Raw genomic sequence first — 17,204 nt, 5'->3', positions numbered from 1 at the left:
TCAGACACAAAGCTCATTTTTACGAGCTATTCTAAATAGAGAGCTTACTCTCAATACAAGAAAACGTACTGATATGTCTCCAACGTATCTATATTTTTTATTGTTCCATGCTATTATATTATCTATCTTGGATGTTTTATATGCATTAATATGCTATTTTATATTATTTTGGGACTAACCTATTAACCTAGAGCCCAGTGCCAGTTTATGTTTTTTTCCTGTTTTTGAGTTTTACAGAAAAGGAATACCAAACGGAGTCCAAACGAGCTGAAACTTTACGATTTTTTTATGGACCAGAAGAAGCCCACATAGTATCGGAGATGGACCAGAGGAGCCACGAGGCATCCACAAGGGTGGAGGCCCCTAGGGTGTGCCCCCCTGCCTTGCCGCCGCCTCATGGACCACCCTGACTTCTCCCTGACGCCAAAATACCCTTATAAATAGAGAAAAACCCAGGAAGAAACCTAGATCGGGAGTTCTGCTGCCGCAAGCCTCTAAGTTCATGAAAAACCAATCAGGACCCGTTCCGGCACCCTGGCAAAGGGGGAAATCATCGCCAGAGGCCATCTTCATCATCCCGGCGGTCTCCATGACGAGGAGGGAGTAGTTCACCCTCGGGGCTGAGGGTATGTACCAATAGCTACGCGTTTGATCTCTCTCTCTCTCTCTCTCTCTCTCGTGTTGTTGATTTGTCACGATCTTGATGTATTGCGAGCTTTATTACTATAGTTGGATCTTATGGTGTTCTTCCCTCCATACCTTGTGATTAATTGAATCTTTTCGTTTGAGGTTTTTTTTATGTCGGATTGAATCTTTGGATGTGAGAGTTGATGTCTCCTAGAACTACGTCGGTATTTTCCCAAAGAGGAAGGGATGATATAGTACATCGACGGTAGGTATTTCCCTTGGTGATGAGACCAAGGTATCGAACCAGTAGGAGAACCTCATCACACCACGTAAACAACTCCTGCACACAAATAACAAGTACTCGCAACCCGACGTGTTAAAGGGGTTGTCAATCCCTTTTGAGTACGGAGCCTCAAGACAGGAAAATAATGTGACATAAAAGTGGTAGATAGGATAAATAGATCGTGGAACAAATAGATTGCAGCAAGGTTTTTTTGTATTTTTGGTTTAATAGATATGAAAATAAATGCAAAGGAAAATAGATCGCAAAGGCAAATATGAGGAAAAGAGACCCCGGGGCCGTAGGTTTCACTAGTGGCTTCTCTCGAGAAAAATACAAACGGTAGGAAAACAATTATTGTTGGGCAATTGATAGATACTACAAAAAAAAGACACATCTGTGACATTTTGGGCCGAAAGAAAATTGTTTCTGTCATACTTATGACACTTCTATGACGATAATTGTGACAAAACCCGGTATCATCATAGATGTGGTGGGCTCCTACTTCTATGACAAAAAATCATGACAAAAAATGGGCTTTTCCTCCTGGGCGGGCCGGAGACGCAACTGCATGACATTCTTTGGGCCGTCCATGATGGAAAAAACCGTGGTAGAAGCGAGGGCGAGGAAAATATCGGGGAGTTCCCGATTATGGCGGGTGGTCAGGGGCCGAGCCATGCGCGTTTCTCTCATGCCGTACGCGCGTGGGTGCGAGGCGTTGGGCTCTAACTGAACCCGAGCGAGGCGTCGCCTAACTGAACCCGAGCGATTGCACTGCATGCTACTCGTTACTGAACCCGAGCGATCGAGCGATTCCTTCGCTACTGCTGCTAACTGAAGCCGATCGATGCTGCCTCTGGATGAATAGTGTGCGTTGCTGGGGGGGTTTGGATGAACAGTGAGCATTGTAGCTGGGAGGATCTGGATGAACAGTGAGTGTTTCTGGGGGGGTTTGGATGAACAGTTCCCGGTGAGGGTGGATGAATAGGACCCCATGGTTGCCTCTGGATGAACAGGACCCCGATCACTCGAGCCGGTTGGGGCTAGATGAACAGGACCCCGTGGAGGGCTGTATGAATAGGACGACCCCGTGGAGGGCTGGTTGAATAGTAGCCGGTGGAGGGCTGGATGAACAGTAGCCCGTGGAGGGCTGGATGAATAGTAGCCTGTGGAGAGGGCTGGTTGAACAGTAGCCAGTGGAGTAGCGCACGGTGGAGGCTGGATGAACAGTCACGGGTGGAGGCTGGAGGAGGTCGATGGTGGATGAACAATAGCCCGTGGAGGCTGGAGGAGGTCCACAGTGGAGATTAACTATATCCCATGGAGTCCCGTTTTGCGGTACGCCACACCCCTCCCAATGAACAAGACCCCCGTTTCGACGGTAGCACTCCAACACAAGTCCGTTTCCTCCGTTTTGCGGTATGCCACACCCCTCCTGATCAACATGACCTCGTTTTGACCGTAGGAGGTCCAACACAAGTCCGTTTCATCTGTTTTGCGATATGCCAGACCCCTCCCGATGAACAGGATCCCATTTTGAATGTGGCTGGTCGAACACAAGGCCGTTTCCTCCGTTGTGCGGTACGCCAGGCCTTGTTTCCATCGGCTGTTCCGTCCAAGCCGGTTGGCTCCCACGCGTTCAGTTCCCTCCCGATGAACATGACGCATTCCGTTGCCTCCCCATGAACATGACGACGACGCAGTTTCTTTGTTCCGACCCAGCCATGTACACGAGCCCTGGCCATATGTATGCGTGAGTAGGCGTTCAAAACCCCGCCCGTATGTACGTACGTGGCCATATTTTCTTTCTTGCACCCTGGCTGCTGTACGTACGTGTACATGCTACGTGCGCGCCTCTACATCGACCAGTATGTACATACACGTTCATGACCAGAATGACAACGCTACCTATACTTCGACCAGGTGGGTCCCAACTGTCAGGCACTTCCTTGCGTAAGAAGATGTAGCTGGTGGGTCCCAGCAGTCAGGGGGCGAATCGTTTTTTTGCCCGGACGCACTTCCTTGCGTGCGAAGATGTAGCTGGTGGGTCCCATCAGTCAGGGGGGAAACATTTTTTTCGTGAAATATGGTGGCCCGTCCGATGGGTCCCTGCTGTCAGGTGGGGGAATAATTATTTTGCGCATAATAAGGATGCACTTCCTTGCGGTCGCCGTGGACCCAGCTGTCAGCCTCTCCATGTACAGTACTCTTCCGATGGGAGTCATTCCATTACCACGTTGACCACGCCGCGATGAGAGCACCAGGGCGGTGGACGACGGCGAGGCCTAGGAAGGGGATGACACAGAGCCGGGGAAGACGCGGCAATGGATGTCCGCACGGAGAGGAGTACGAGGGTTCACTGGTTTGGCTGCGGTGTGAGGCTGCCGTCGCCGCAGGGCTTGGCTAGCAGTGGGAATAGTAGGGGGCCGTGAGGCCTCCGCGGCAGCACAACCGGCCACGGGAGGCAGGAGCATGCGGCACGACCGGCGCTGCTTTGGGCGGCTGGAGCAAGAAGACTAGAGGTTGAAGAATCACTACAGCCATTGGATGGACAGCGTACGGTCACTGGAGCTAGAATCGTTCATATTGACTAAGTTGACAAAGCCCTCCATACCCATCAACTTAGTAGCCCCACAAGTCAGCCTCTCACCAAGGAGGGTCCCAGCTAGCAAGGGGAGTATTCATTTGTTTGTGCGTAATAAGGAGGCACTTCCGATGGGTCCGATCTGACAGAGGGGGAACATTTTTTTGGGAAATACAGTGGCTTGTCCGGTGGGTCCCTGCAGTATGGGGGGAAACATTTATTCGCGAAATACAGTGGCCCGTCCGGCGAGTCCCTGCTGTCAGGTGGAGGAATTATTATTTTGCGCGTAATAAGGAGGCACTTCCTTGCGGCTGCCGTGGACCCAGCCTTCTGCCTCTGCACGTATTGTACTCTTTCGATGGAACTCGGTCGTTGACCACATTGACCACGCCGCACCGAGAGCACCACGACGATGGACGACAGCGAGGCCTAGGAAGGGGATGACGCGGAGTCGGGGAAGACACGACAGTGGATGCCCACGCGGAGAGGAGTACGAGGGTTCACTGGTTCGGCTGTGGTGTGAGGCTGCCGTCGCCGCAGAATAACAGGGGGTGTGGGTGAGTGGAGGGATGGCCTGGCCAGCGGTGGGAGTAGTAGGGGGCGGTGAGGCCTCCGCGGCAGCACAGCCGACCATGGGAGGCAGGAGCAGGCGGCACGACCGGCGCTTCTTTGGGTGGCTGGAGCAAGAAGACCAAAGGTTGAAGAAGCACTACGGCCGTTGGATGGACATTGTACGGTCACTACAGCTAGAAACGTTTATATTGACTAAGTTGACAAAGCCCTTGGTACGCGCCAACTTAGTAGGCCCACAGGTCAGCCTCCGAAATGGTGCGCCCCAGATGTCAGGGGAGGAATCATTTTTTGGGCGGCCGAAGTTAGAATATCCGAGATTGAAGAAGAAGCACGACATTCGTTGGATAGACATCCAACGGCCACTGCTGCTAGAACCGTGTGTTGACTATGATAAGTTGACAAAGCCTTGCATACGCATCAACTTCTTTTTTAGGGGATGCATCAACTTAGTAGGCCCACAAGTGTGTGGCAAAGAACTTACAGCCCATTTGCGATTTGTAAGAATGTACAACCCATTTTTGAATTCTAATGGAATTTACTACAACCCATTTATAGTTTGTTAAAATTACAACCCATTTTCTAGCTAGGACAACGATTAATAATTTCAACCAACCGTTCAAGACAGAATTCAATAAAATTTCCCACATTTTGATGGGATCCGAAATATTTTTATCCCGAAATTTCTAGTCAGATTAAATATAAATTTGTATTACGTAAAAATTCAACGAAACATTGCGCACGCAACAATTAAAAATTAAGATTTTCAAAATCCATAAATAATAATATATAAACTAATTTTGTATTTGGTGCATTTGTTTATAGTTACTGCCCAGCTTTTATAATTACATCCCATTTATTATTTTTAAAGCCCAATTTCCTGTTAAGCCTAATGCATCCCTCCTAGGAAAGATTTGCAGCCCAGCGGGGCAGAGAATAACAAGTTGACCTTGCCTGGGTATTCCTCAGAAAATGTATAGCTGGGCTAGCCATTTTCATCTTGAAAAAAAATTAATATCTGGGCTAGATATCTGGCCTGGGCTAGACAGGCGACAGCCCACCCAGTTAATACCCTGCTCTCCTCTGGACAACAACGAAAACATCGCCAAGAAAAACTCTACAGTGCTCACGCCTCAAAAACACAAATACTGCTTGAGCTGCTTGGTCCCAGTTGTCGGCCGCACCTTGTGCAATTCTCTCCTTTATATTGACTACATAGGTTGACAATGGTGTGGGACCGTGATGTCAGGAAACCAGGAGGAAGAAAAAAAAATAGTTGTACATAATAAGGAGGCACTTGCCTATGTACGGCTATGGCCCTAGTGGGTCCCTGCTGTCATCCAGTCAAAATAAAGTCATCTCCTGAATCCTCATGTTCGTTGTCCATGTTAACAATGCTCGGCGCCACGGCAAGCGTAACAACTCAAATGACAACGGAGAGGGCCTTGCAGGCCCTACGGATGGTCTGATACAGCGCCCGCTGCTCATTCGGGAAGACAGGATCATCGGACACGTATGAGCACCTTTAAGAGACTAAGACGGCATTAAATGGTAAGGCTGCGCTTGGGAGCTCTGGTTTATTTCACACCTTTATTAAGATACAAGTATAATTTACTCGTCATCGGAAACAATGCGTAAAATACAGGTGTAATGAAACCGAGGGCCCGAAGTGTGTAAGTAAAACCGGCGGGTTACACGTGTAATTTGAGAGACTAGTGTATATTTTACTAGTCGAAATCGACCAACCAAGCGCTTCGCCCGAGACCATCTGCTTTTATTTACAAGCGGTTTTGGTTGGAAAACGACGATCCAATCACGGCCTAAGATGATGAGTTGGTCGGAAGATCATATGGTTTCACGTCTAACCTACCCGACTTGTCGTATAGGCTATGAATGAAACATAAGACGATGAACTTCTTAAGCACAGAAACAATAGAAGAGGATGATCTTCTTAACAAGAAAATCACTGGCATTAGATCGACATGCAAAACAATATGAAGCATTATTCTCAGGAGACACAGTGAACAGCTCGTGATGCCGCATGCCACAACATTCCAAGCTCAACTTTCAATCAAACACAAGGCCTGGCATTACATAGACAATATTCAGAACAAACTGCTAACACAGGAATATCTCAGCAGAGTAACTATTTACTTCTAAACTGAACACAGGAATAGGAAAAAACGATCGACGCTGCTCATAGCAAAGGGCGTCCCAGTCAAAAATATCAAATGCATGTCTTCTGGCTAACATCAATGAGCAAAATTTTACAAGGTTTTACAATTCCAATATATTAAACTAATGTCTTCTTGCTAACATCAATGATTAAACTTTGACAAGCTTTTCCCATTCAAAATATGTAATGCCTATGATCGTGGAGTCCTGTCATGGCTTCTTGTACTTGTTTGGGCACTTTTTGCCCAGTGCACTCCACGTGTTGTAGAGTTGCCTATGCTCTCTACAGACTAGTCATGTCACCAGCGTCTACTAATACTCTGTAAAGCTTCTCGGTTATTCCTTCTGTACTGTAGCGCAAACAGTGACTGCTTCTTTCCGCAAAGTGGAACGACCAACTAGACCCAGTAATGCAGCAGTTTGCCTTGGACACAATGGCTCCTTTTGTGTAGTTCAACTAAAATCAAAGTCGGAATAAAACCGAGATTTAATTTTGATACCCTTGTAAGCAACAATAGGTATAAGGGAAACAATTACTGAGAAATAACGGTTGATGACTTGTACTCCCAGAACAAAACCATCTACTGATCTACCTTATCTTAATGGGAAACAAAGCATGAGAGTAGCAATTCTCCATCAGTGTTATTCATTCATATTGACCGAGACATTATCTTAACAATGCCTTGTTTCAACATGTATAAAGAACGACAAAGCAGAAAAGTATCATTCCTAAAACAATGCAACTGATTCATTAAAACAAAGACATTATCTTAACAATACCTTGATTAAACATGTAGAAAGAACTACAAAGCAGGATAGTGCCATTCCTAAAACAATGCGACCGATTCGTTTTAACAGAGGCAAAAAAGGAATCAATTACTGGCCAATAAAGGAGGATGAAACATGCGGCCACAAAAATGGTAATCCCACCAATCCCTAACAAGTGTTGCAGTTTTGAACTAAGATTCAGTAGTTAATTAATTCTGAGAGTGGCATTGCATAATTAACTAGCAACATTAGATTAACAAAAAGCATAAATAGTTCCAGGGGAGAGTGGGCGCAACAACAACATGCTTCCATCTACTTATAAAGGGGGTGATGCAGAGTATTGTTGTAACAAAGAAACAAGCATCATGTCTGGGTTGGAACAATTTTTGCTCACTTAATGGTAAAAGACAGCAGTTCAATAGCTTCAATTCAACATTTATCCAAAATAGTACCAATACAAGTAGCACAACATCTCAAAGCACACTGCACCATCATGTGGATGAAAGTCGGTACTGACCTTTCTTGACCAAGATTTGAAACAGCTCGGGAGGACGATTTGAATGAAATCCCAACACATATATCAAAATCCTATCTCCTATTCTGCAGTTCCACCAAAATTAAGCAAAGTCGCCGGTGTGACATTCAAGTTGAACTGCACAAAACACTCTTAAAACATAAGTGTTTCACGTAGCGAAGCAAAATGTCGCAATAGCAACAAGTTGAATAGATATCCCTGTTTAAACAGAGGCAAAAAAGGAATCAATTACTGGCTAATAAAGGAGGATGAAATATGCGGCCACAAAAATGGTAATCCCGCCAATCCCTAACAAGTGTTGTAGTTTTGAAATGAGATTCAGTAGTTAATTCTTAGAGTGGCATTGATTAATTTTACCAGTGGCATTAGATTAACAAAAAGCATAAACAGTTCTAGGGGGGAGTGGGCGCAACAACAATATGTGCTTCCATCTACTTATAAAGGGGGTGATGCAGAGTTTCTTGTAACAAAGCAACAAGCATCATGTCTGGGTTGGTCCCATTTTTGTTCACTACTTAATGGGAAAAGACAGCAATACAATAGCTTCAATTCAACATTTATTTAAAATAGTACCAATACAAGTAGCACAACATCTCAAAGCACACTGCACAATCATGTGGATGAAGGCCTGTACTGACCTTTCATGAGACGACCATGACAAAATACGAATCTACCAACACGAATAGGAAATCCAATCTCGTTTTGTGCAGTTGCACTGAAATCAAGCAAAGTGTTTCGTGTAGCAAAGCAAAATGTCGCAATAGCAACAAGTTGAATAGATACCCCTGTTTTAACAGAGGCAAAAAGGAAACAATTACTTGCTGATAAAGGAGGATGAAACAAACGGTGACAGAAAGAAGCATCTAACTTATCTTGATGGAAAACGAAGTAGGATAGTAGCAGTTCTAAAATGATTGCATTGATTCATATTAACACAGACATTCTCTTAAACAACATTCGTTAAAAAATGTAATTTACTTTTAACAGTGGCATTGCTTCAAGTTTCTGTCAGCATTCTTAGATTAACAATAGCAAAATAGTTGTATGAGACATGCCAGCACCATGTGCGTCCACACGTATAAATGGGTGATGCAGAGTATGTAGCCAAGCAGCATATCTGCATTGGTCCCATATTTGTTCTCTTTGAACCTTTTTCCTATGTGAGGGCAGCAAAACTAGTCCTGCAGAAACTACCCGACCCCCCAGTTTCTTTCCCTTTTCAACAAAGAGATTGGTTCCTTACAGATGTGTGTACTGGGTAACCCCCTTTTCCCTTTTCGACCAACAAAGCGGCTGGATAGCCAGTCTATACTACTTTCCGTGCCTCCTTTCCTCATTGAACCACGTCCTAGATTCATGCTCCACCCCACCGCACCCTTCTTTCCTCTTTGAACCAAGACCTAGATTAGACTACAGATCAAAAAAGATCCACATGCAGCTAGAGCAACGACGGTTTCAAAGAAACTTATACCTTAGGGTTGTCGGGATGTGGCAAGGCGTGCGGCGGGAGGCCGGATCTGCCCACACTATGTACGACAGCGAGGAAGAAGGGGTCGGTGGCCCTCCTGCACATGCGCTGGGTGAAAGAGAACAATGCAACTGGCAGTGGATTGCCTCCCTTTCCAAAGGCGATAGAGTGAACGCTGCACCTCCTCCCCTTCCCGGTGCGACGGGATCCGGACGGCTCCTTCACCAGCTGTGAGGGGGGAGAGAGAGAGAGACAAGAGGCCAACACAATCTTGTTTAGATCTGGTGAAGAGAGTGTGAGAGACTGTGAATATAGCAAACCCTAGCAAAGGAACGCTGAGCCTCCAACGTGTATATATATATGTAGTGCGGCGAGAGTGTGGAGAGTGCAAACCCTAGCGAACAAGCGCTGAGGCTCCAGCTTATATATATACTGTAGTATGGACTGAGCCTTGATGCCTTAATTGCACCTGCTTTTGGCTGTATGACAGGTGGGCCACCACATTTTGGGCCCACCTGTCATAAACCCAAAGGCCGGTGCACTAAATTCAATGAAGCTGCATCCATATAGTACTCGTGTATACGACTAATATACAGTGGAGTGGTTTTCTTATTCTCTCCATAACAATCATTTTAAATTGTGTAAGTACGAAACGAAACTCTTTATTTAACGTACCAGTGAAGAAAACTACTACCCCCTCTGTTCCTAAATATTTGTCTTTCCAGAGATTTCAACAAATGACTACATACGGAGCAAAATGAGTGAATCTACACTGTAAAATATGTCAATATACATCTGTATGTGGTAGTCTATTTTAAACCACTTGAAAGACAAATATTTAGGAACGGAGGGAGTACTTCCGATGAACTCACGCGTCCTGGTTGAACTTCCTGTCCTTCACGTGCGGTACGCTACCCTCCCTTAAGTGAACAACCACACATGCGCCAAATTATCGGAAATGTTTGAGAGTGTGTACAAATAAAGAATTTTAATTTCAATTATCGGAAAGGTTTGAGAGTATGTATAGTTTGCCCTCTCTAATAATTATGGTTTGTTGTGTTCGGCCTAAACTTGGTCAAACTTTACAAAGTTTGACTTCAGTCAAATCTAATATGCGGAGTAAATAAAAATGGAGGGCTACTACGTCCATCCGGGTTTTTAGTCCACACCATTTTTTTAATCAAAGTTAATAGCTGGAAAAATAAAATTACAGGGGAGCTGGAGACAAAGTTGTGAGAAGGCTTAGAAATCAATACAAAACTTATGCTCTTAGTACCAACGTCGATCCTTCTTCAAGGAAACATTTGGTTCATAGCCAACTGTGTGATAAAATTGCACCAACGTGAAAGACGACTGCGTCTCCAATGCAACCAAGGTGAACTGACGAAGGATATCATATTTGTGGGTAACAAGCAAAGAGCACTAATGGAAGACATCTTGTTTTTCATTGAAAATCGATCAGCTTCACCAGCCGAAGCAACCATGAGGCACAACCATGAGCATCGATAGGTCATCGTGGTGATGCATCATCCATTTGGCATCAAGTTGGGTGAGGCACCTATGAAGTTCGACAAATCCTCACCGTGGTCTGTTTCTTCTCAGTAATCAAGCTCGAGGAAGGAAGAACCACGTGGCAGAGGACAAGGCGGAACAACAATGGCCATCCAATTTTGTGCAGTTCCACTAAAATTGAGGAATACATGCCCGGGTATGGAGTCCAAAAATATAAAAAAGGGATATAGTGTTGTTACTTTGTCTTACAAGATTAACAACGACATCTCAATTTTCAATAAGAATTAATGAAAAGTACACCAACAAACAGAAGCATCATGATTATCTTGACGGAAACTAAACCATGATACCCGAGAAGAAAAGCATTTCTTCATTTAACCAGTGATAGTACTAGATTAGTAGCAGCATTAGGAGCATATGGACAATGACCGCACAACCACCATTTACTTTTTGTCGAAACAAGATGTATACCTCCACCAAGGTATAAATCAGGACAACTTTTCGAGTGGCATTTCCTTTATAATAGTAGGTGATGTTGGACTAGCGAACGAACCCTAGCTACTATACATGGGGAGCTGGGGAGTAGTCACATAGAAGAAAACCCGCATGCAGCGACCTGGGGAGCTGGACCAGTAGAAGAAGTTATACCTCAGGTGGGCGAGATGTCTCTTAGGCGGGCAGGCGGGATCTACCCACACGACGGCAGCGAACAAGGGCGCGGAGGACCTTCGTCCGCTCCAGCGCCGACTCCGAGAGGACGGTGCGCATCGGCTTCCTCCATCGCCGACGGCGACAACGTCAATGTTGCACCTTCTCACCTCCCGCAGCGGACGGGATTTAGCCGGATCTGTGACCACCGGTGAGGAGAGAGATAGAGTGAACACTGTCATCTTGTTTTGATATGGAAAGGACGAGAGAGCGAGACGCGAGAAACTCTATCAAACAAGAGGCTATAATCGAGTAAAAAATCTCTCCATAGCAGTGGTTTTAAATAGAATACGCGCATTCCCGGAAAAAAGAAACGAAAACTAGCGGACAATTTTTTAACGTACCAAGAAAGAAAACTCGATCAAAAACACGCCCCCGCTTCTAGGTCGCGAGAGTCGTCGCATACACACACATAGACATAGACATGCATATCCGTGTTTACGTAAAATTCCATTTCCATCTCCATCTCCAATCATATTTGTCCAACTGGCACATTATTTACGTTGTTAATTATATACACAGCAATATTAATGTACAACATCTCTTGTTTGCGGGCGTCTGGACCACTGCCACGGTCGCTCCTGACCAACCCAAACACTCTTAATCACCTGCGCGTGCTTCCCGCCCGAAACGGTCAGTGCTGCATTCATGCCCGGCCAGAGCGGATGTGGCCTCTCACTGGCGCTGGCATTGAAGCGGCACGCCGGCCGAGAGAGTGATGCCCGCGCCGCTTCCTGGTGCACGCGACTACTCCGCGTTCAAAGGTCGCAATAGCCGGTGTGGGGACCCCGACTCATAAGTCGAGATCACCGAATGCACGTGTACAATCATCCCAGAGATCAATGCTCACTGAACACACAGAAGCTGAATAACAAGAGTCTTACATCCGTACATACCGTCTTACACAAATTATGACCATTATGGTCAAGTCTTACATTGATAAAGCCTTAAGGGCTGATCATCAAATGAAACACAAGCAGCGGAAATCTTCGTTGATAAGTAGAACCCATGCCATCTGCCTTAACCCTACAGGCATTCTGACTGGGAAACGTCCTAGTTCGCGTGTTCATCTCCAAAGAACTCTTCTTCGAACTCCGGTTCTTCCATGCCTGGTCAATTAAATAACCAGTGGTAAGCCAATGAGTACTTTGAATGTACTCGCAAGCAACCCATGTTTTGGTTCAAGATACAACAATGCATGATATAGGTAAATTTTTGCAGAAAGCTAGTTTTGAGTGCAATGACATGTTCAACAACTTGTAAGACATGCATCAAGAGAATTCAAGTAACCATGAGGACAGGTTACAGATATCAACATAAATAGAGTGGGCACCAACCCATCTCAATCACGTCAACTCCTTTGACTTGACCCAAGTAGTTATCCAAACACACACACTGGTTTGTAAACTCTGGACATAGTTTAAGCAGCACCTCCCAACCGTCCTTGACCGTGGACACGGCTATTCGAATAGTTTTACACTCTGCAGAGGTTGCACACTGTACCCACAAGATCCGGGGACTTCCGTGTCATCCACGACCCGCGATACCTCAAGTACCCGGGGTAAGCACCCGATCACTACCTTTCCCTAGATTGGTAGTAACCCCCGTGCCCAACATTTCACATCTTAAAATGGTGGAGCATCGCTCCCATATTCATCACATACTGGCACTGGGTACCAACGGTGTGTCCGGTGCCCCATAAAAATGTTGTTGGCCGCCCTACCTGGCACGACCCCGTCCCGAGAGAGAGAGAGAGAGCACCAACTCTCCGCCGTCACTAGTAATGCGGGCTCCAAGCTAGTATCGACCTAGGTAATCAATAATGCCCTTTCCCATATAAGGGTAGAGTGGTTGCGCATGTAAGGTTGGGACAGTCATCAAATCTTAAATCTAATCCGTTTTTGAAAACAACACACACACTTGCCTCGGTATACCACTTCGTCATCAAGTGGTTACCCATCTCATCATCTCCCTTGGGCATAAGTGGCACCCGACGGGGTTTTCGAAAAAGTCTTTTGAAAATACTTTGTCTCCATCACCATGCATATTCCCATCCCTTTTTGTGTAGCACTACTTTAGCATCCTATCTACTCCCACCGGCATCACCCTCATAGAAAGGTAGGGTCATGCACAATGCAAGTATCAACGAGGAAGTAACGGTGGCAAACCACCTCATGTGGTTATCACAGTATCATGTCTCCGATGCAAGCAATAAAAGTGCTATATCACATGCATAAAAAGGGTTTCATAGACATGGTCAAAGGGCTGCTTGCCTGGCTCAACAAAGTCTTCTGGGTCTTCAAAGTCTTCTGGTCCAACTCCTTCGTCAGCAACGCAATCTATCGTCGCAAAATAATAAAGAGAAAAATAAGGCAATAATAAAACAGAAAAACCAAAGTGCTCAGAAAAATGTCAACTCATTTTTGATAAATACTAGGGTGAAAACTAAGAAGGGGAAAATTTCTAGTTTTGGATTTGGAGTAGAAAAATAGGAGAAATGGGTTTACAAAGGTATATTTAAATGCTTAAAATCACATTTAAATATTTACAGTGAAGAAAAGGTTGTTCGATTTGAATGAAAGTTGCACCATTAAATAGGTGGGATTTTTACAAGAATTTAGGAACTGGAATTATTTCATTTGGATAAATATTTTATCCTGTGGGATTTTTGGAAGGGTGACAGAAAAAGAAAAAGAAAAGGGCTCTATCCCTGCTGGGCCAGAACAGCCGCAGGGCAGCAGGCCCAGCCAGAGAGGCGGCCCAGCGCACTGGTGCGCGCGCGCGCGCCAGGTTTAAACCTGACTGGCGGGCCCAGGCGTCAGCGAGAGAGAGAGGAGCGATGGAGTGGGAGAGGCTGATAGGCGGGGCCTGCCTGTCATCCCTAACCCCGAGTCCAGACGGCCAGCGAGCTCACCGACGACGATGCAGGGCACGGCGAGGTCGGGCGAGGGCACGGCTGGGCTCAGCATCGTGTCGCCGTTCGGGTGGAGCTGGTGGTGGTCGCCGGGGTAGCCTGGTTCGCCGGCGATGAGGTCACGCGGCGAAGGGGCTTCGGCGTCGACGGTTTCGGCCGTTTCCGGTGGCTACAGAGAGGGGAGACAAGGGGGAAACGATCAGAGAGCTCCAGGGGTTCCAGATCGAGGCCAAGGAGGAGCGGGGGAGGCCTGTACCTCGCGAACTCCGGCGAGCCGAAGCGGCGGAGCTCGAGCTCGAGCGGCTCTGGAGAGGAACTGGGGTGTAGGGGGATGGTTTGGTGGTGCAGAGAGCGAGTGGTGGCGGTAGGAGGGCTTGGGGATGCCTTATATAGGCGAGCGGCGGTCCACTGTGGGCTCGTGCACCGGCGAGCTCGTGCTCGTCGCTACGGGCCTCGGGAGAAGAGGGCGTGGTGTCTGGGGTGTTCCTGGACGTCGACTACGTCGGGAGAGATAGAGAGAGGGAGTGGGGAGAGGTCAGAGGCGCGCGCGTGTGAGCCGCGCAATTGGCGCGCTCGGGCGGCCGGTGTTTCCTAGCGCGGAGGCGCGGGGAGGAGGAGAGAGGAGGGGGACAGAGGCGTGGTGTGTCACAGACGTCAAGGCGCATCGTCGGGCGCGCTGGGGAGGCCCGAGGTGGCCGGAGGCGGTTGGAAGGGGGCGGCTACAGTGCGGGAGCACACTGTAGCGCGCTCCAGAGCGCCCAAATGGCCAGCATGGCCATTCTTTATGCAATGTGGGCGCGCCCAAAGGTGTCTGGTAGCTCAAGGGGGAGTAAAGAAGTAGGAGATGGCCTTGGATGCCCTGGGTGGCCAGTAGGAGAAGAGAGAGGTAGAAGAAGAGGGAGAAATGGGCTATCCAAAGTTAGAAAGTGGGGTTTTACCCATCCAATAATTGAGTTGTGGGTTTGCCATTGTTACTGGAGGTAGAGGAGGACTAGGATGAGATGTGGTAAAAAGTTGAGCTCAGGGAGAATAGTTTTAGTGGTCAAAATGGTGATTTTTGAAAAGTGGCAGAAGGTGTTTGATAAAGCTTTTGTCAAGCAAATGATTTCCAATTGCCATGAGACTCCATAGGGTGAAATGACACATATAATTAGGGCCTTACACCCATTTTGAGCTTATTTGGGCAAAGTTGCCAATGCAACTTTTGTAAACCCTAGAAATGAACAGGAATGGATTTTCCAAGATTTAGTCATGCAAATATGTTCTCCTTGATGCACCACTTGGTGTAGTGTCATCATTTGAGGATATAAACATGTCCACAAAAGTTGAGATCAAAAGGAGAAAGTTGCCAATGTAGAGTTTCTCTAACTTGGTTCTGGACAGGAATGGTTTTGGGGCACTTTGATCAAGTTAAATTGTTCTCCAACTTGTTCCATTTGGTCTAGATGAATTATTAGACCATTTGAGCATGTTCACAAGATTTGAGATCATTTGGATATGTTTGGCAATGTAAAGTTGCTCAAACTTCAGAATGGACAGAAATGGTTTTGAGGGGATTTCATGGGTTTATACTATTATCCATGACATGATACTTACCAAGATCATCCAAAATGTCATATGTGACATGCTAGAATTTTCTTGGAATTTTTGGAGAATATTGCCTTTGTAAATATTTCAAAAGCTTGAAATATCCAGAAAGGGTTTTTGAGGGGTTTGACCAATATTTTGAACATGACCATGTGTTGAAACTCTTATATATGAAAAATATATGTCCACTGAGTTTCCCTGATTTTTGTCAAATATTTTTGAAACAATAAAATAATTTTTCCCTATTAAAGACCATTTCTGGCCTTAAGAAAAAGCTTTTAAATAAAATAGGAAAATAACTTATAAAATTATATTTTTGTGGTTTATGGGAGTCCTATATCTAATAGGTCTCAAATATACTGTTTGAAATATTTTTCATACCCCAAATCAAGTACTTGCAGTGCAAACCTCAATTTAGGGGTTTTTGGAAAACTAATTTTTGAAAATACTATTTGGCCAAATTATTTTTGTAAGAAAATACTATGTTTCTCTATACACATGGCATGATCATTGGGCAAAAGTTTGGGGGTAAGGAGATGAAGTATAGAAGGTGGAGTAGTTGACTTTAAAGAGCACTTGAAAAACCACACAGAGAAATCCAACTTCAAAATTAAAGCCAAATAATGCAAAAGTTTTTGTTGGTCCAAATTTTCATGCTTTCATAATGCATAAGAAATGTTACAAAATGCAGGGTGTGACAGACCTACCCCCCTTACAAGAATCTCGTCCCCGAGATTCCTAAACTAGGCTTTAAAGAGATACGGAAACTCGGATCTAAGGTAGTCTTCATGTTCCCAGGTGGCTTCTGCTTCAGTGTGGTTGCTCCACTGGACCTTGAAGTACTTGATGGTGCGGCTTCGAGTGTGTCGCTCAGCCTCATCCAGAATGCAGATGGGCCTCTCACGGTAGGTCAAGTCAGGTTGAAGGTCAATGGCTTGGTGATCGACGTCCTTGTAAAGATCAGGCTTGTTTGGGACTTGGAGGCACTTCCGGAGTTGTGACACGTGGAATACGTTGTGCACATCGGATAGTTCAGGTGGCAGTTCCAACTGGTAAGCCACTTCTCCTCATCGGTCAATGATCTTGAAGGGGCCGATGTATCTTGGGGCGAGATTTCCTTTGACATGGAAGCGTTGGGTTCCCTTGAGAGGTGTGACCCGGAGATAGACATGGTCTCCAACTCGGAAGTTTACGTCTCTACGACGTGAGTCAGCATAGCTCTTCTGCCTTGACTTGGCAGTCTTCAAACGCTCTCTGACAAGCTGGACTTGCTCTTCTGCTTCACGGAGGATATCGGGCCCAAAGACAAGTCCTTCTCCGGTCTCTGACCAATTGAGGGGTGTGCGGCACTTCCATCCGTATAACACCTCAAATGGTGCCATCTGAAGGCTTGACTAATAACTGTTGTTGTAAGAGAACTCGGCGAAAGGGAGGCAATCTTCCCACCTAGCTCCATATGCTAAGACACAGGCTCGG

This window comes from Triticum dicoccoides, chromosome 3B, assembly GCF_002162155.2.
Source record: "Triticum dicoccoides isolate Atlit2015 ecotype Zavitan chromosome 3B, WEW_v2.0, whole genome shotgun sequence".
Classification (NCBI taxonomy): domain Eukaryota; kingdom Viridiplantae; phylum Streptophyta; class Magnoliopsida; order Poales; family Poaceae; genus Triticum; species Triticum dicoccoides.
Note: the sequence above shows the minus strand (reverse complement) of the source record.